We start from the raw sequence: 13272 nt of genomic DNA on the forward strand, positions 1-13272 counted from the left end.
ACTAGTCGAGCTGCTCCCCAAGAAGTTTGAAAGGGGAAAGTCTGATGCATCCTTATTTGGATTTTCCTTGGTCCAACTGACGACAGCGGGAACCAAGACACTATACGAAGTTGCAATCTCCTCTTTTGCGACTGCTACCGCTGCTTTGAATATCTCAGCTGATTTCTTTTCAACCGCAATCGCAACCTTCTTGTCGATGTTTTCTTCATTTAACCTCCGTGTTTCCTTTCTCTCCTCCATTGTTTCACGGTAGTACTTATTCCACATGGTTCCATCTTCGACGCCATGCACGCATCCATACGACGACCGAGTGTCCACCGGGGGTCCTTTCAATATGTTCAAGGCCCAGTTGACTGGGGTGTCCCACTTGGGCCTCACCAACGCCTTAGACAGCGAGTCGCTTTCGGCCGCAATCCTGTGCTGCTCTTTCTGCAAAAGGAATGTGGACCGTTTACAAATGTGACTAAATGTGCAGTCGAATTGATCAGAAGCTAAAATTAGCAGGTAAATTAATAATTACCAGTAGTCTCATGAACTCCTTCGTGACCGCGTTTGTATCGAAAACCATGTTGACTCGGTCCCAACGGTACCGGGCCGTGATGATGCCACGCTCTTGCGGGACGGTGAACTCCGCCAAGGGGTCTGGGATGCCCAGACTTTCGCGTCTCGCGTCCTCCTTGGCCCATATGGACCTCTTCCCCGTGTAACCACGGCTTCCGAGGTGCTGTCACCCCATGTTCCTCTCTTGAAGCCCCTTCATGTACTCCGACTTTTCTTTGGCAGCTTCAGCAACACATGCCACCTTGAATATTTCAAACTGCTCTTCCGTAATTGTCGGATTATCCTTTACAATCTCGGAGTAGGGTTCCCTTTTGTCGATGATCCTTGTTTTCACCCTTACTTTCCAGGTGGACAACACGCCGCTAAACTTGCTCATGGCATGTTTGTTTATCTTCTTCATGGCCGAGTCTTTATCTAGATCAGTATAATTTTTTCCCAGCCCGGGAACAATAATACCTAGTTCAACTTCCTTAGAAGGGAGTGCTCCATATCTGGTATCTTGTTTAGTTTCTCATCGTTGATGGTGGCGGTTGCCCGTAGGATGCAACCTATTTGATTGTTGTAGCACACGAGCGCTTCTGCGGGCAATTTTGGCTCAAAATTACCGGAGTCCACCTCGATGACCACCAGTCTAGTAGTGATTAGCTTGTTTGGGCGTCGTATCCTCTTCGGTTTAGGTTCTATACTATATTTGCCAGTCTCGGTGCCGACCTGGGTCTCAGCGTCAGTCACGGCCGGTCTCGGTGTCGGTCCGGGTGTCAGTGCGAGTCTCGGCGCCGGTCTCGATGTCGGTCTCAGTCTCGGATGTGACAGGTGGGGCCTCCAACAACCATTGCTTGCCGAGAAGGTTCAAATCAGAGTGTGCCGCCTCGTAGGTGTTGCAATCACCAGAACTCTGTCCTTCATCGTTGCTAGCCATGTTTCCTACGATTAAATCTAGTCAATTAATTCTAGACCTAATAAAATGAATAATGACATAAAAAGGCCTATGTTTTGCAGGAATCTTGATTCATTCCCGGTGCGGCAAATCCCGGGAACTCGATATGTCCTAGGTTGTAGCACAAGTCATGCCAAAATTCACGAAAAATTTCGGCATGACGTTTGCTAAAAAGTGGACAAATCGAGCACGTAAAATTTGCCGGAACGGAAATGAATCAACATTCCGGCAAAACATAGGCCACTCGGCTTCATTCCCTGGAAACAACAAAATGCCACTTGGGCACAATCGAACCACTTCAATGTTGCATATAACAGGACCACTTAAGAATATGTACATGAGCAACTACAATAGTAGATAAACATGAGCAAACACTATTGAGGAATTTGCATATAATATGACCACTTCAAATTTGCATCTCCTAGTGTTTGACACTTCAAGAAAATTTACACAAATGTCATCATCATCTCACTCATTTAATAACATACACACATGTCCAAATAGACCTAATTCAATATCGGTTATCTTTCGATTAGTCGAGGCTTTCCTTAATTAACTCTCATATCTCATGGTGTATATATGTTGGTGGACACTTTCTCACACTAATAGTTCGACCGTCGGTGATGGGTGCTTTTCCTCTCCACTCCTTGCGCATTATACCAAGGTATATATCGGAAGAAGAGAAGAAGGAAGAAGCATCCCCACGACAACAGTCGAGATTCCTCGATCAAGAACACACATAAAAGTCATACAAGGAGCAATGACAAATCGAAAGATAACCGATATTATCACTAATACATCTCGAATATTATCATATAATATCAGTAATGCAAATCCAGTTGACGTCTCACGACGCAGGCAGTGGCAACCCAAAGATAACGAACCATCACCGGATCATAGATCGGGTGATATCCCTGAAGAACCTGCCAAGTATTGGAGAACCTCGCATCCAACGCAGCCATGTAGCGACGGACGATCTCCTCCTCCTCCTTGACATGGCAACAAACCACCACTATGGGGGGCGACTCCCTTGACACCAATAGTGGCCCACGCGACCGCCACTAAAGAAGCTCCGAGTCGACGATGAGACCCGGATTCCTCACCAAGGTGCGCGCCCCGGAAGGTAGCACCTCCCAGTGTCAGCTGATGACGAGTTGATGGATATACTTCTCGCCCCTCGTTGTTTACCTCAAGTGGAAGGTGGAGATGTAGTTAGTAGCAGATTTCCCTTACACGGGGACCGTATGGTTTATCGAACAGGAGGACTCCGATGATCAACAAGTAGGTGTCCGCTGCTCTAGCGCTAGCAGAATACGTGGACCTGCACACACAATAAATAACTTTGCTCCCAACGAGTACAAAGAGGTTGTCAATCTCTCCGGCCTAGTAGTTTGCAAAGGATCAAAACACAAGAGCGGGAATAGTGATAGTGATTGCAACGGAAAAGTAAATAAAGCAGTAAATGGTGGAGGTATAAGCAATGGTGGTGATATGGACCTGGGTCACATGATGTTCACTAGTGATGTCTATCTCCCAAAAGCGATAAACAACTATGCTTGGGTAAACAAATTACAGCTAGTCAATTGACAGAATTGTAAACGCACCACAATGCTAATTATGCTACTTGAAAGTTAGAGGCTCAATAGTAATGGGAAGTACGCCAAGGCAAGTAGACCATTTATTCATCAACATCTACTTACTAATCATCCACCTTGAGATATCTATCGAGAACATCTCGCTGGTATTAAGTTGCGAGCCCCACCCAAAGTGTAAACTCAAAGCAACGGACAACTGCTTTAACCAACTTTGCGCAAGGTAAACAATCCTTGCAACCGCGGTCACAAGCACCGTTGTTTTCTCACTGGTGGCAACAGCACATCCCCTAGTCTCATGTTTCTGTCAGTCAAGCCAGACATCAAGGGGCATGAACCCACAATCATGCATAACACTCCCTCTTGGAGTTACAATCTACTACTCGGCCAAAGCAATAAAGAGTAACGAAGAACATGCATTAATCACTAAAGAACATAATATAAAAGGATAATCAAATATATAACTCATCACAATATGAACATAATCTAGTAATCCATCGGATCCCTGCAAACCGAACATAGCAATAGCAGGAAAATTACATAGATGCCTTGATCATGTAGGGCAGCTCACAAGGGATAATCATTGAAGCACAAGATTGGAGAGAAGACATCATATAGCTACTGGTCATGGACTCATGGTCCAAGGAGGACTACTCACGGCACATCCGGGAAGCGTCCATGGCAGTGGAGAAGCTCCCGGAGGTCAATCCTCCCTCCGGCAGGGTGCCAGGAAGAGGTCTCCTGACGCTCCCGATCTTGAAAGTGCTGCGGCGGTGGAACGATGGAGAAATCCGTGATTCTGGATCTGATGGAAGGGTTTTTGATCGGGACATAAATATAGGCCGAAGGAGGGCACCAGAGGGTGTGGGGTCCACGCAGGCGACCTGTAGGCGCGGCCAGGGGCCAGGCCGCGCAGGGAAACCGCCTGGGCAGCCCCTGGCTCCCCTCTGGCCCACCTTTGGTGCTCCCGAAGCTTACGTCACGCTGACTTCTATATATTTTTCTTGGGATTTTTGGGACTCTGGAAATTTGGGTAAAAGTCCCTACAAAAAAGACATCAGCAGACAGAAACTGGCACTGGGTGCACTGAGTTAGTAGGTTAGTCCAAATATGTGTAAAAATATATAAAAGTGTAGCAAAACATATAACAATGTCACTCAAAAGATCATGGAACAAGCAGAAATTATAGATACGTTTGGGACGTATCAACATCCCCAAGCTTAATTCCTGCTCGTCCTCGAGTAGGTAAATGATAAAACAAATAATTTCTGTGGTGACATGCTAACACACATATGAGAACTTCAAAGTAGAGCAAGTAAGATATGCAATTCAAGTCAAGACAATAACAAGCAAGAGTCTATATTAGTATTGAAAATAGCAAAGTAAGAACATAAAGGTGCAAGAGCTCTCGCTGTCCGTGACTCCAATGTCTCCAAATGGTGTTTGCGTGCAAGAAGTGGGAGATGGGTTTAGAGCATAAAAATATATTTTTATTGAGAACTCAATCTACTAAACTTCACACTTGGTCTCCTTCGGAATCTTGTTTTGACTCATCCCAGACCACTAGTCAGGCACAAGTCAAAATGATCCTCTCCCTTTCGACTTTGAGCACTCACGCAATGGATGAGCCCAAGCAAGATATGTTGGCACTTAGAATGGCGAAGAGAATAATGATGGGGAAGGAAGACAAAAAGGTGTGAATGGCTCACATCAATGAGGACAACCATAGGCAAGAGAAAGCCAAATGATAGATATGATGTGAGGAGTAGGGATTGCCATGCAATGGATGCACATATGAGCTAAGGTAACCTCTCTAATGGAAGTAGTGGGTGCATCCAACTTACTTGCTCATGAAGACCTAGAGCTCAGTTGAGGAGGCTTATCATTGGAATATGCAAAGCCAAGTTCTATAGTGTAAGGGTCCCCACATAGTTATGCATGAATGATAATCTCTGTGGAGTACAAATATAACAATGGAGTACGAGCGTGGATCTTTCAAAAGGAATAGTAGTGTTGCCCCCTTCTCTCTTTTTATTTCTTTTTATTTTATTTTTGTGGCCTCTTTGTCTCTTTCTATTTATCTCTCATTTGTCCTCTTTGGGATCTTTTCATTTGTCCTCTTTAGGATATTTTCCTCACTTAAGGGCAACACTCTATGTTTTACAAGAATAAAAAGAAGATCTTCACACTTTATAAGAAGTACTCAACATAAAGACGAATGAAAACTATCATGATGTATGCAAATGTATGCCTCTGCCAATGTAGCAGGATATGCAATGAAACTAGCGCGTCATGTAGCAATAATAAGGGCAAGGCCCAACTAGCATGCGGCTCCTCGATCAAGCAAAAGCATGTATGACATGAAGATCAAGTCATGAGATGGTGGATGTTGCATGACAATGTATCTCGGAAAGGCTATGGAAATGCCTTAATAGGTAGGTATGGTGGCTGTTTTGAGGAAAGATATAACGAGGCTTATGATGACAGAGTGTATCATGCCAAGGGTTTGGATGCACCAGCGAAGTTTGCACCAAATCTCAAGGTGAGAATGGGCAATGCACGGTACCGAAGAAGCTAGCCAAATGTGGATGGTGGAAGTGCCAACAATCGAATACTCACATTAGTCCGAAGAACTCATGCACTTATTATCGGTAACTCTCTATCTAGTTAGGAGATTCACAAAGAGACAAGTACCACGAGGAGGAGTGTTTGGGGATTTGGTTATCCTTGCGCATCCTCGACCCATGGTAACGTGAGGGTACTCTATATATTCCAACCCCTCCAGAGGTTAGGGATCTGTCTAGCAGCTAGAGTTCTCAACTAAATTTTTTAGTTTCTGAAAAACACACGGATTTCCCAAAATACGACACCTATCACTAATAGGCTCAAACTCTTGGCACCAATAGTCCAAACATTACTCAAATCAATACCTCAAAACTATAGCAAGTTACTACTATACTTAAATAGCAACCTCAATTACCTACTCATGCAAGACACACAACTCAGTGCAACAAGCCAACTCTCTAAACAAGATAAGTATGATAACTCAAGAGAGTTCCAAAAGCAACCTAAATAAAAGCTCTTAAAAAGATAAAGCATGAAAACTTAGTTGTGTTTTATAGTGGAATGGAGCGTGTTTCTCTCCCAAACAAGGAAGGCTAGGTTCTGACATGTTATGAACAACAAGCAAAACTAAAACAAACTAAAAAGTAAAGAGCGGGACGCTCCAAGCATAGCACATAACATATGAAGTGATAAAAATATAGCATGGAGATGGACGAACTGATGATTGTTGATAGAGAAGGGGATGCACGGGGGCATCCCGAAGCTTAGGCGCTTGAGTATCCTTGAATATTTCTTGGGGGTTCATGGGGCATCCCCAAGCTTGAGCGCTTGACACTCCTGGATCTTCTTTCATCATCTTCCATCGCATACTTGAAAACTCTCTTTATACGAAACTCATCATCCCCAAGCTGATTAGAGTGATTAGTGCCCGTGATAAAATAATTCATTATCTAATGGAAATAAATATTTTCATGAAAATTACTGCTTCTCATGATTCCCAAAAGGTTTTTGCAAAGGAAAAACAAGCTTAAGATTTGCAAAATGATGAAAATGCAAAACGTGGCAGAATCTGTGAAAAACAAAACAATAGATAGTACATATTATTTTCGGGGTACTTCTGCAACTCAAATCAAAAAACTCAGTGTAGACGCGAGAAAGACAATTATATAGAGCATACTGTCAAACAAATTCAGATCAAAAATATGATCTGGTGATTTTTGGCAAATGTTTCCGTCATGCAGACATAGTCTGTTTCTGGACAGCATGTTACAACTTTTGAACTTTCTTGCAATCGGAGGCAAAAACTTGGCACAAAGCTTGAAAATAAAGATACAATGATGTTGCTGCAGTAGTAACAAGCATCAATACCACTAAAACTGAAAGTAAAAAAACAAATTGGGTTTCCTCCCAACAAACGCATTCTTTTATGACTTTGAGCTAGGCATGATGCAAAAAAGATCAAGTGTTATCAACTCCATAAGAATAACTTGCCCGAATAACGGACTTATAAGGTAACTTAATCTTATTTCGAGGTAAGTGTTCCATTCCCTTTTTAAGGGAAAATTGGAATCTACTGGTCCCTTCTTTCATGTCAATGATAGCACCAACGGTGCGGAGAAAAGGGCGTCCCAAAATAATTGGACATGAGGGATCACACTCAATGTCCATAATAAGAAAATCAATGGGCACATGATTATCATTGACAACAATAAGAACATCATCAATTCTCCCTAAAGGTTTCTTTATGGAATAATTAACAAGACGAACACCAAAAGAACATTGATCATAAGGTTTCAAATCAAGCATATCATACATTCTTTTGGGCATAACGGAGGCACTAGCTCCAACATCACATAAAGCAAAGCAAGAGATATTATTCAATTTAATCTTGACCATAGGATCCCAACCATCTTCTATTTTTCTAGGAATAGAAGTCTCTAACTTGAGCTTCTCCTCCCTAGCTTTGATAAGAGCATTGGTAATATGCTCGGTGAAGGCAATATTGAGTGTACTAGTGTGGGGGTCTTTAGCCATTCTTTGCAAAAAAGTGATAACTTCGGAAAGACTACAATTGTCAAAATCAAGATTACTACCATTAATTAAAGTGGTGCTAATGTCATCTAAGCTCATTCCTTTGGTAGTTTCTAAATTCAAAGGACCTTCTTGTCCTATAGTTTAAATATTAGCATCACCATTAGTAGGTCCATTGGGACTAGGGGTATGATGGGTGCTAAAAGTTTTGAGATCCTCAACAACTTGTAGAGTAGCAATGATAGTGTGTGTAGGAAGGCTCTTAATCATATCTTCCTCTTCTTTTTCTTTAGCCCATCTATCCTTAAGTTTTGCTAGCATTCTTATGTTCTCATTAATTTGGACTTGGATAGCATTCATGGGTGTGGTGTTCCTTTCCTCAAGGGGGGAAGTTCTAATTTTAAGCATCTCTACATCATGAGCTCTGTTGTCCACCTTCGAAGAGAGACTATCTAATTTTTCTAATTTCTCTTCTACACTCTTGTTGAAGGCTTTTTGAGAAGTGATAAAGTCTTTATTCTTTAAGCATGCTCTCTAATTCAGAAGTGGAGTTTTTGGTACTAGGATAAGTGTTGTTGTTCCCATAGTTGTTGGATGGGAACGGTCTAGGATTGCTACCAAAATTAATCCTATAAGCATTATTATTAAAGTTGTTCCTAGAGATAAAATTAACATCAACTTGCTCTCTTTCTTGAGCAACCAAAGAATTTAAAGGAACATCATGAGGATCAATAGGAGCTTGCTTAGTAAGTAAAGTCATGATCATGTCAACCTTATCATTAAGGGAGGAGATCTCCTCAACAGAGTTTACCTTCCTACCCGTTGGAGCTCTCTCGGTGTGACATTGAGAATAATTTTTCATCATCTCATCCAATAGCTTTGTGGCAGCACCAAGTGTAGTGGACATAAAGATTCCTCCCACGGTCGAGTCTAACAAATTCCGCGAGGTAAAGTTCAATCCTGCATAGAAAGTTTGTATAACCATCCAAGTAGTCAAACCATGTGTAGGGCAATTCTTAACAAGAGATTTCATACGTTCCCAAGCTTGAGCAACGTGTTCATTATCTAGTTGCCTAAAATTCATAATGTTACTTCTTAACTGGATAATCTTAGCAGACGGGTAATACTTCCCAATAAAAGCATCTTGCACTTATCCCAAGAATCTATGCTATTCCTAGGCAAAGATTGAAGCCACACTTTAGCTCCTCCTCTCAAGGAGAAAGGAAAAAGCTTAAGTTCAACAATATCACCATCTACTTCTTTATATTTTTGCATATCACAAAGCTCAACAAAATTATTCAAGTGCAAAGCAGCATCATCTTCAGCACCGGAGAATTGATCTTACATAACAAGGTTCAGTAAAGCAGGTTTAATCTCATAGGAAGTAGCCCCGGTGGCGGGAGCAGCAATAGGAGTGCAGATAAAGTCATTGTTGTTGTGACTAGTGAAGTCACACAACTTGGTGTTTTTAGTGGAACCCATAGTAGCAACAACAAGCAAGAACAAAGCAGCTATTTTTTGTGGTTTTTGGTATAAGACTCTAAGGAAAAAACTAGAAAGCAAACTAACAAGACTAAAAACAAAGGTAAAGGATAGTGTGCAACTCCCCTATCTTGAAGACTGGAGTCCCTCGCAACGGCGCCAGAAATTTGCTTGATGACGAGTTGATGGATATACTTATCGCCCCTCGTTGGTTACCCCAAGTGGAAGGTGGAGATGTAGTCAGCAACAGATTTCCCTTACACGGGGACTGTAAGGTTTAACAAACCAGGAGGACTCCGAGGATCAACAAGTAGGTGTCCGCTGCTCTAGCACTAGCAGAAGACGTGGACCTTCACACACAACAAATAACTTTTCTCCCAATGAGTACAGAGAGGTTGTCAATCTCTTCGGCCTTGTAGTTTGCAAAGGATCAAAACACAAGTGGGAATAACGATAGTGATTGCAACGGAAAAGTAAATAAAGCAGTAAATGGTGGAGGTGTAAGCAATGGTGGTGATATGGACCTGGGTCACATGATGTTCATTAGTGATGTCTCTCTCCCAAAAGACGATAAACAACTATGCTTGGGTAAACAAATTACACCTATGCAATTGACAGAATTATAAACGCACCACAATGCTAATTATGCTACTTGAAAGTTAGAGGCTCAATAGTAATGGGTAGTATGCCAAGACAAGTAGACCGTTTATTCATCAGCATTTACTTAGTAGTCATCCACCTTGAGATATCTATCCAGAAGATCTCGCTGGTATTAAGTTGCGAGCCCCACCCAAAGTGTAAACTCAAAGCAACGGACAACTGCATTAACGAACTTTGCGTAAGGTAAACAATCCTTGCAACCGCGGTCACAAGCACCGTAGTTTTCTCCCTCATGGCAACAACACAGCCCCTAGTCTCATGTTTCTGTCACTCAAGATAGACATCAGGGGGCATGAGCCCACAATCATGCATAACGCTCCCTCTTGGAGTTACAGTCTACTACTCGGCCAAAGCAATAAAGAGTAACGGAGAACATGCATGAATCACTAAAGAACATAATATAAAAGGATAATCAAATATAAAACTCATCACAATCTAAACATAATCTCATAATCCATCGGATCCCAGCAAACCGAGCATAGCAATAGCAGGAAAATTACATAGATGCCTTGGTCATGTAGGGCAGCTCACAAGGGCTAATCATTGAAGCACAAGATTGTAGAGAAGACATCACATAGCTACTGGTCATGGACTCATGGTCCAAGGAGGACTACTCACGACACGTCCGAGAAGCGTCCATGGCGGTGGAGAAGCTCCCAGAGGTCAATCCTCTCTTCGGCAGGGTGCCAGGAAGAGGTCTCCTGACGCTCCCGATCTCAGAAGCACTGCAGCGGCGGAACGATGGAGAAATTCACGATTCTAGATCTGATGGAAGGGTTCTCGATCGAAGAGGTAAATATAGGCCAAAGGAGGGCACCAGAGGGCATGGGGCCCACCCAGGCGACATGTGGGCGCGGCCTGGCAGCCCCTTTGGTGCCCCGGAAGCTTCTGTCACGCTGATTTTTATATATTTTCCTCGGAATTTTTGGGACTATGGAAATTTGAGTAAAAGTCCCTGCAAAAAACAGATCAGCACACAGAAACTGGCACTGGGTGCACTGTGTTAATAGGTTAGTCCAAATATGTGTAAAAAGATATAAAAGTGTAGCAAAACATATAACAATATCACTGAAAAGATCATGGAACAACCAGAATTATAGATAAGTTTGGGACGTATCAACAACCCGACGGAGCCCAGTCCTCGACATGGCGCGTGTCAAGCAGGCTCTCGCCGACCACTCGACGACGAGGATGCGGGTCAGGCATCGTCGAAGTCGAGACAAATTCCTATGAGAAAATTTTCTTATTGTTTAATGTTTTACTTTCTAGTTATCATTTGTACAACAATCATCTCATTTGAATTTAGCTAGTGCCCATTACCTATTTTTCTCAACATGCAAGTATGGAACCAAATATACAATAATAAAACACAATGTATATATTTTGCAAATATTTCCGCAACTACATTTGGGGCATCAGCTAGTCCCTACCCAGAATCCTAGCGAGAACCCTAGGCGTGGGGATGTCTCGACAGAGGCTTGGGTCGGTCTCGGGGTCGGGGCAGGGGTCAAGGTCGTCGGGGTCGAGGTCGTCGGGGTCGGGGTCGGGGCCGGGGGCGAGGTCGCCGGGGAGTGTTGGGGAACGTCGCATGGGAAACAAAAATTTTCCTACGCGCACGAAGACCTATCATGGTGATGTCCATCTACGAGAGGGGATGAGTGATCCACGTACCCTTGTAGATCGTATAGCAGAAGCGATTAGAGATCGCGGTTGATGTAGTGGAACGTCCTCACGTCCCTCGATCCGCCCCGCGAACAATCCCGCGATCAGTCCACGATCTAGTACCGAACGGACGGCACCTCCGCGTTCAGCACACGTACAGCTCGACGATGACCTCGGCCTTCTTGATCCAGCAAGAGAGACGGAGAGGTAGAAGCTAGCCAAATGTGGATGGTGGAAGTGCCAACAATCGAATACTCACATTAGTCCGAAGAACTCATGCACTTATTATCGGTAACTCTCTATCTAGTTAGGAGATTCACAAAGAGACAAGTACCACGAGGAGGAGTGTTTGGGGATTTGGTTATCCTTGCGCATCCTCGACCCATGGTAACGTGAGGGTACTCTATATATTCCAACCCCTCCAGAGGTTAGGGATCTGTCTAGCAGCTAGAGTTCTCAACTAAATTTTTTAGTTTATGAAAAACACACGGATTTCCCAAAATACGACACCTATCACTAATAGGCTCAAACTCTTGGCACCAATAGTCCAAACATTACTCAAATCAATACCTCAAAACTATAGCAAGTTACTACTATACTTAAATAGCAACCTCAATTACCTACTCATGCAAGACACACAACTCAGTGCAACAAGCCAACTCTCTAAACAAGATAAGTATGATAACTCAAGAGAGTTCCAAAAGCAACCTAAATAAAAGCTCTTAAAAAGATAAAGCATGAAAACTTAGTTGTGTTCTATAGTGGAATGGAGCGTGTTTCTCTCCCAAACAAGGAAGGCTAGGTTCTGACATGTTATGAACAACAAGCAAAACTAAAACAAACTAAAAAGTAAAGAGCGGGACGCTCCAAGCATAGCACATAACATATGAAGTGATAAAAATATAGCATGGAGATGGACGAACTGATGATTGTTGATAGAGAAGGGGATGCACGGGGGCATCCCGAAGCTTAGGCGCTTGAGTATCCTTGAATATTTCTTGGGGGTTCATGGGGCATCCCCAAGCTTGAGCGCTTGACACTCCTGGATCTTCTTTCATCATCTTCCATCGCATACTTGAAAACTCTCTTTATACGAAACTCATCATCCCCAAGCTGATTAGAGTGATTAGTGCCCGTGATAAAATAATTCATTATCTAATGGAAATAAATATTTTCATGAAAATTACTGCTTCTCATGATTCCCAAAAGGTTTTTGCAAAGGAAAAACAAGCTTAAGATTTGCAAAATGATGAAAATGCAAAACGTGGCAGAATCTGTGAAAAACAAAACAATAGGTAGTAAATATTATTTTCGGGGTACTTCTGCAACTCAAATCAAAAAACTCAGTGTAGACGCGAGAAAGACAATTATATAGAGCATACTGTCAAACAAATTCAGATCAAAAATATGATCTGGTGATTTTTGGCAAATGTTTCCGTCATGCAGACATAGTCTGTTTCTGGACAGCATGTTACAACTTTTGAACTTTCTTGCAATCGGAGGCAAAAACTTGGCACAAAGCTTGAAAATAAAGATACAATGATGTTGCTGCAGTAGTAACAAGCATCAATACCACTAAAACTGAAAGTAAAAAAACAAATTGGGTTTCCTCCCAACAAACGCATTCTTTTATGACTTTGAGCTAGGCATGATGCAAAAAAGATCAAGTGTTATCAACTCCATAAGAATAACTTGCCCGAATAACGGACTTATAAGGTAACTTAATCTTATTTCGAGGTAAGTGTTCCATTCCCTTTTTAAGGGAAAATTGGAATCTACTGG

This window comes from Hordeum vulgare, chromosome 2H (assembly GCF_904849725.1).
Source record: "Hordeum vulgare subsp. vulgare chromosome 2H, MorexV3_pseudomolecules_assembly, whole genome shotgun sequence".
Taxonomy (NCBI): Eukaryota; Viridiplantae; Streptophyta; class Magnoliopsida; order Poales; family Poaceae; genus Hordeum; species Hordeum vulgare.